The sequence below is a fragment of the Thunnus maccoyii genome, chromosome 4 (genome assembly GCF_910596095.1).
Source record: "Thunnus maccoyii chromosome 4, fThuMac1.1, whole genome shotgun sequence".
NCBI lineage: Eukaryota > Metazoa > Chordata > Actinopteri > Scombriformes > Scombridae > Thunnus > Thunnus maccoyii.
In genome coordinates this window covers 34,156,590-34,164,089 of record NC_056536.1, presented here as the reverse complement: position 1 = coordinate 34,164,089, position 7,500 = coordinate 34,156,590, and the positions used below count along the sequence as shown (strand labels likewise).

Here is a 7,500-nt window from a genome sequence, read left to right as displayed (position 1 = left end):
GGAAGGAAATTGAAGAGAGAGAGAGAGAGAATAAGGAGGGGGGAGGCGACCGTCCAACATGGAGTTCTTTTGATTACAGATGGTAAATGTGCCTTCAGTCACCTCCTCCTCCTCCTCCTCCTACTCCTCCCTCTACTCCTCCTCCTCCTCCTCCTCATCGTCTCCTCGCTCCTTCTCACTCGAGGGATTTGAGGTGGACGTGAGAGGAATCGCTCATCAGCCTGTACTGTATTATATGTGTGTGTGTGTGTGTGTGAGGTCTGCGAGACGCCTCGCTGCTGTTGATTCATTACATTTCTGTCATTTAAAGGACGAGTTCACACTTTTTCCAGTGTGTCTTAATACAGCAGTCAGGAGCCCAAATGAACATTGACAGACCAGTATGATGACTGCCGTCCAGTAGCACTCACCTCTGTAGTGATGAAGGATCACACCTGCTCCTCACTACGGACGACGCCATGGCCGCCGTCCTCTACAGCAGCCCGTCTCAGCTGGACAGTAAAGGCAGCTCTGTGACATTACCGCTTCAGTTCCCTCCAGGACCTGGATTAAACACCTCACTGTGAACGTGGATCCTTCACTTCCTGACGGACAGGCGGGTACACCTCCTCTATACAGCGGATAGCACCCCAGGGCCCCCTGCTGTATCAATCACGTTTTATTGACGACACAGCTGTGGTGGGTCTGATCATAGATAACACTGAGCAGGCCTACCTGAAGGAACCTGACCTGCTGGTGTCAGGACAACAACCTGCTCCGGACTGAGTCTGGGAAGAAGCTACACCTCCCTTACTATCATCGGGTCCTCGGTTGGGGAGGGCTGAGGCCTGACCTGGACGCTGCGTACTGACTCACTGGTCCTGACAGGACCGCAAGGCCCCGCAAAGAGATGTTAGTTCAGCTGAAGCTCTACGCTGCCTAAAAGGATATTTACACCAGGAGCTGCAAGAATAAGGCTGGGAGAATCATTAAGGATCCCAACCATCCGGATAACGGCCTTTCCTCCTCCCTGCTGCGGTTGGGAAGAAGGAAGTGGATTCACCAGGCCGCCACTAGGATCCTAAATGAGGCCCCTGCCTGAGACGGGCCTCCATCACTAACATTGAAAGCACATCTGAAGGATCTTTTAATATCCAGTATGAACAGGAGGAATGATTACAGCGAGGAAAACCTCTTTCACTGCTCATACGGACACCTGACTGCTGGTTTAAGACACACTGGGAACACTGGGAACACTGGGAACCTCCTCAGTTTAGTCTCAACAGTTGATTTTGAGGATGAAACGATGCAGATTTATTCTGAAAGCAGACGATGTGTTGAACCTGATTTAGTTTTTAGTCTTTTGATGAAAATGTAAATGAGTTTGTTAGTTTAAGTCAACAAACATTGAGTCTTTTCAGTCTCGTTTGTGTCACACGAGTTTTAATTTTAAGCATTTCGAGGCCGCAGCTGTCGCCAACTCTCTTGTCTGCGGTTACCGTGGTTACAGGCGTCTATCACGTGGTTAATAGAAAAAAAAAAGGCAAAACTCCTGTTTAGGTTTTGAATGAGACCTGAACAGAAGTTCATTCATTCATTCGTCCATCTGTCACATCCTCCTTTAGTTTTAGTCTCAGGAGACAGAATGTTTTACTCTTTCTAACATTTTTCAGTAATTCTTGGTCGACTGGGTTACGTGTCATCAGGATCCTGATTCATGAACTTTAACAGCAGAGTTACAGTCGTCCTCTGGGTCCAGGTTCATGTCTGAATTTCCCAAAAACAAAGTCAGGAAACAAAATATTCTCCACGTGTTGATGTTTACACCTGCAGGAGGAGAAATATTAATACATCTGGGTCAGAATCGATCAAGCTCCAAGTAGGACTGGAGCAAAATCCTCCAAATGAAACTCTCCAGTGTTTGATCATGTGACTCCAGAACGACACGTAGCAGCGTTTTCTAATCTGGCGTCTCTATCAGCAGGACGACATCATCTGTCTGTGTTTTATAAAACCTTTAAACACATCACCCATCTGTTAATCAATAATCATGTTTTATGATGTGACAACCAGGGATGTGCAGAGATCCCAGTATTTGTATTTGTATCTGTATTTGTTGAGGCAGCAAAATTATTTGTATTTGTATTTGAATAAAAGTGGAAATAAGCTTAAAAATCCTGTTTTTGTTTTTATGACACTTTTAATTTTATATAATTAAAGTGTTATAATAAGAGTTCATGAATAAACTACCTTATGAAGTTGGTCCCCACACCGGGTCTCTAACTGGAGTCTCAGATCAGAGACGACTGCGCTGACTACTGAGATCAAACTTTACTCATCACCTCGTTGCAGACAGACCTCTACCTATTTATACACCCAGAACACACAGACAGCACAGCCTGGAACATGTAGAAGAACTTCAGAGGTGATTATTGATTTGCACTTTTCATTTATTGCCTATTTTTTACAACCTAACTTTGTGGAAAGGAGAAGAGGAACAACAGGTTCTGGAGAGTCTCTTTGGAAACACTTTGCAAATATTCGTATAAAACCCACTGTTTGTACTTCATATTTGTATTCGGGCTCACTCCTAGTAAGAACAGTACATTAGTGCTGTGACTGCAGTCTGTCTGCAGCCTTGTTAGCCTTAATAAAGAGAAAATAAAAATGAGGAAGCTGCGTATTATATGTGTAGAAGAAGAAGAGGTTGTATCTTCATGGCCGTGACATTCAGAGATGAACAGTTAATGTTGCAGCACGAGGAGGGAGCAGGACGGATATTACATGTTGATAAATGTGCAGCCGTCCGCTGTGTGTTTACCGTCATTAAATCATCCGAAAACTCTCCCAGTTTCCTGTTGTGCATGTTAGCGTCAGGAGCAGAGACTTTCTAGTGAGTCAGGATCCGACTAGAACCATCAGAACGCCTCCTGGTCTCCCGAGAGACACCGAACAGCTTTAAAAACCGTCTGTGTGAGTGTGTTTGTGTGTTTTGTGCTACATTAATAAAGTTGAGTCCAGGTAACGCGGGTCCTGCTGCTACTGAAGGCTTAACCTCCACATTCCAACACATATAATCACACATCAAACATCTTCAGAAGCACAAACGGCTGCTCGAGTGTTTCTAACGTTTGGTTATGTCAGCGTCGTCTGTGAGGATGAACGTGAAGCTGACAGAGTCGATGTGTGTGGATGTTGTGATGTAAACGTGAGTTAACTCGTCTCTTGTGTCTCTGTTTGTCTCTGCAGGACTGATCGCAGCAGGAGCCTCCACACACTCTCCAGGTAAAACATTTTAACCATATTTCATAGTTTTTCTCCTGTTTTTCAGTCATGTTTTGGACTTTTATTGCAATTTTTTAAAGATGTCAAATCTTTATTCTGCATCACAGCTGGATGAGCTCGTTATATCAAATTAAATTCATTAAAATAAACCTGGTCTTCAGACATGTGGAGTTGTATTCACACTAAATCTTCCAGCTCAGAGTTTCCTCTTAAGAAGTTTTTCACCAGTTCAGCAACTTTCACGGAGAAACTGACATAAGAGACGGACGATTTAACGCCCGTTGCTACGGACGACATCATGGTTCATCACTTATCTTCAACATCATTGTTGATGCGTTTTTTTGCAGCTGTATACAGTTACCATGGTTACAACAGTTTATCACATGGTCAGTGGGAAAAGTGCTGTTTACTTTTTTCACACACACACACACACACACACACACACACACACACACACACACACACACTCTCACACTGAACACACACACACACACACACACACTCAAGAGTTCATTCATTCATTCGTATGTTTTTTGCGTCATCGTTTAGTTTTTATTTGTAAAACATTTTGTCACAGTTTGTGTCTTATTGATTGATTGATTATTGATTTTATTTAGTTTTATTCTCGTTTATTTTAGTTTTGGGTTGTTCGTCGGTTACGTGTCATCGTGAGCGGCTGTAACGGCGTCACAGGAAACGAGGCGGCCCTGCAGAGGACAACATACTGTCATATATAAACATTGATATTGTGCATGTTAACGTTGTAATAAAGTAAATCTTCATCCTTTGATGAGGTCGCTCTATAAAGCAGCAGTTTCAGCAGGTAACCCGGCGACGGCCATTAAATCAGCTTCATTTATGTGTTGCAGTTTGTTTTATTGATTATTTTAATGTCGACTTAAAGAAACGTCACGCTGGGGTCTGACGAGCGTCATCTCCATCCATTATGATCTTTATTAGCTCGGCGGCCATCTTTAATCTGCTTTTATTAGAGTTTGTTATATTTTCCAAAGCGCTGAGTCAGCGAGGTTCATTATCTGCAGCAGCTGTGAGCAGGATTCATCTGGACTTCCTCTCAAGAGGGTCCGACTGTCAACCTCACGTCTGGGAGGAGAGTCTCCTGACGTCAGGTGATGTCACTTCCTGTTCTGACACAAAATATAAGCAAATTACTTTTATGGTTCATTAAACTCCTTTATGGCTCAGAATGAGTGAAAATCTGCTATTAGTGAAAAAAAAACCCAAGAAAGTGACACAAAGACTGAAATGTTCACTGTGAGTGTGTTCAGTGTGTGTGTGTGTGTGTTCAGTGTGTGTGTGTGTGTGTTCAGTGTGAGTGTGTGTTCAGTGTGTGTGTGTGTGTGTGTTCAGTGTGAGTGTGTGTGTGTTCAGTGTGTGTGTGTGTTCAGTGTGAGTGTGTGTGTGTGTGTTCAGTGTGAGTGTGTGTGTGTGTTCAGTGTGTGTGTGTGTGTGTGTGTGTGTTCAGTGTGAGTGTGTGTGTGTGTGTTCAGTGTGAGTGTGTGTGTGTGTGTTCAATGTGAGTGTGAGTGTGTGTTCAATGTGAGTGTGTGTGTGTGTGTTCAGTGTGAGTGTGTGTGTGTGTGTTCAGTGTGAGTGTGTGTGTGTGTGTTCAGTGTGAGTGTGTGTGTGTGTGTTCAGTGTGAGTGTGTGTGTGTGTGTGTGTTCAGTGTGAGTGTGTGTGTGTGTGTGTGTTCAGTGTGTGTGTGTGTGTGTTCAGTGTGAGTGTGTGTGTGTGTGCTCAGTGTGAGTGTGTGTGTGTGTGTGTTCAGTGTGTGTGTGTGTGTGTGTTCAGTGTGTGTGTGTGTGTGTGTGTGTGTTCAGTGTGTGTGTGTGTGTGTTCAGTGTGTGTGTGTGTGTGTGTTCAGTGTGTGTGTGTGTGTGTGTGTGTGTTCAGTGTGTGTGTGTGTGTGTGTTCAGTGTGTGTGTGTGTGTGTGTGTGTGTTCAGTGTGTGTGTGTGTGTGTGTGTGTTCAGTGTGTGTGTGTGTGTTCAATGTGAGTGTGATCATGATTAGAGAGAAAATTCCCTGAAACCAAAAACAAACTTTTATCACGAGGACACAGATGAGAGGAGACGAGGCTGAGTGAGAGAGGTGACACCGTGTGTGTGTGTGTGTGTGTGTGTGTGTGTGTGTGTGTGTGTGTGTGTGTGTGTGTGTGTGTTCGTTCCCTTGTTGTGACCCAGTAACAGGAGCCTCACACTCTCACATTCCTGATTAATGATGCAGGTTGGACCCAAACAATGAACACACACACATAGTACAATCACTTCAACACATCAACACACACACACACACACACCCACACACACACACACACACACACACACACACACACACACACATATGAACAGTCATCACATCAACACATACAACCTGGAGGATGAAAGTGATGCATTCAAGGACGTCTGACAGCTGACCGTCCTTCTTCTCTCGTCTTTTTCAGTACAAGAGATAAAAGTGTTCTGACTGTGCGTCTCCGTTAGTAACCAAAATACAACGAGACCTCCAGTTGATTGGACCCAAAACCTCATTAGTGCCATCAGAGCTGTCATCTCGTCAAGACAAAACCATAAACAATATCAGAGACTCTCAGTTTCTGAAACTCTCCTGGTTGAACAACTGTGTTAGAAAATATCTGCTTCTTCAGTAAAAAAGTGGAAGCTACATAAAAACATCAGGGTAGAAGTTACAACTACGACTCCCAGGGTGCATTTTGGCAAGAAACAGCCAATCACAAAGCTTAAAACTCTGTTAAGATGTCGAGAAAACGGATTTTTACAATCTTTCAGATTTTCTGGCTCACTTTAGAGTAAATTCAGCAACTGTAGCGTCGCGTTACCGCTCTGATTGGCTTCGTCTCCATAGCAACAGCTGCCGAGGCTCGTGGATATTGTAGTACTGTACCGGCCCTGAATATAAGACAACCCCCCTCCTCCTTCCAACATGTTTTTGAATAAATACTTTTTGAAGATAAAGAACACTTTCACCCTGTAAATGCAATAAAGACTCTTAATCTGAAACTCCTGCATCACGCATTAACACGCGCAGCTCCTCATTGTCTGACTGAAACGTGTCTTTGTGTGTTGTGAAGCTCTTTTTCATGCCGGATTGAAAACAAAATTCCACCGACTTCAGTCATGTAGCCGATAAAAGTGAAGTGAGACACTGTTAATCCACAGAGAGGAGAGTCTTCATCCTTGAAGCCTTTTTTTTTTCTCATGTAAAGGTGAAAAACTTCCATTAAAGCAGAACATAAATCCCACATTTATGTATCTTGTTTATCAGTCTCACAGCTACTCTGTCAGGCTCCTCACAAACTCTCTCAACAAACTCTCTCTGCAGGAGCTGCCGTTACAGCTCAAATATAACACAAAGACACTTTTCAAACCTAATTTTCAGAATAAAATACCATGTTATGTTCAGGCACAATAAGGTATTTACAGCCGTCGGCCTAAATGACAGAACATGAACTCTGCTGTTCAGAATATAAACCCACATAATTGTTATCTGGAGGTTGTTGGTAATGAAGCTGTAAACAGAGGAGCGTTCCTGCACATGCTCAGTGGCGTCTGCCTTATGTAACGAGGGACTATATTAACCTCAGTTTATAACGCCTCCGTTAAGTTTCTTTTATATCGCTGACAGTCTCTGTGTCGTGTTGTGATGATGATGATGATGAAGGTGGACTAACGGCTGACGGTTAGTAACGTCAGTTGACTCCAACGAAGACGCTCCGATGTCGATTCAGTGATACGAGCCCGGTCTGTAAAACTATTTAACATAAATAAAATCATAATCAAAGGAAACGTACAATACTGATAAATGATTCCTGTGACGAAGCTTAATAACCGTTAAATAACAGATTACCTTGATCAAAGACTCACTATATTACAGATTAGATAAAAGACACTATTGATACAGATGAATCAGTTCACTTAGATAATCACTCTGAATGTCAGTATAGTTATAATTAGTAATTAATTCTCTCTCAGATCAGCTGTTCATTAATATTTACAGGTTTAACAGTCACACACTCACCTGGTCTGACTCGTTCCCGCGGTGATGCTTTATAGCTGCATCGTTACCATGGATACAATGTAGCCAAACATGAAAATAACACCTGACAACTATTAAATAAAGGTAAAATTATATTCTATATTAAAAGTTTTTGCGATTAGACTTAGTGAGCATTTAAAGCTCAACTGATGTATTTAA

General features: G+C 42.9%; 1 protein-coding gene across 6 annotated transcripts in view; it reads left to right on the top strand.

Annotated features, from left to right (window-relative positions):
* Positions 1–7,500, top strand: part of LOC121896268 (extracellular sulfatase Sulf-2-like) — a 97,154-nt gene that overhangs the window by 17,546 nt on the left and 72,108 nt on the right. For all 6 annotated transcript variants that reach the window (XM_042410055.1, XM_042410052.1, XM_042410053.1 and 3 more), the window contains one exon: positions 3,229–3,264. The gene's annotated coding sequence lies outside the window, so the exon portion shown is untranslated. The remainder of the gene's footprint in view (positions 1–3,228; positions 3,265–7,500) is intronic.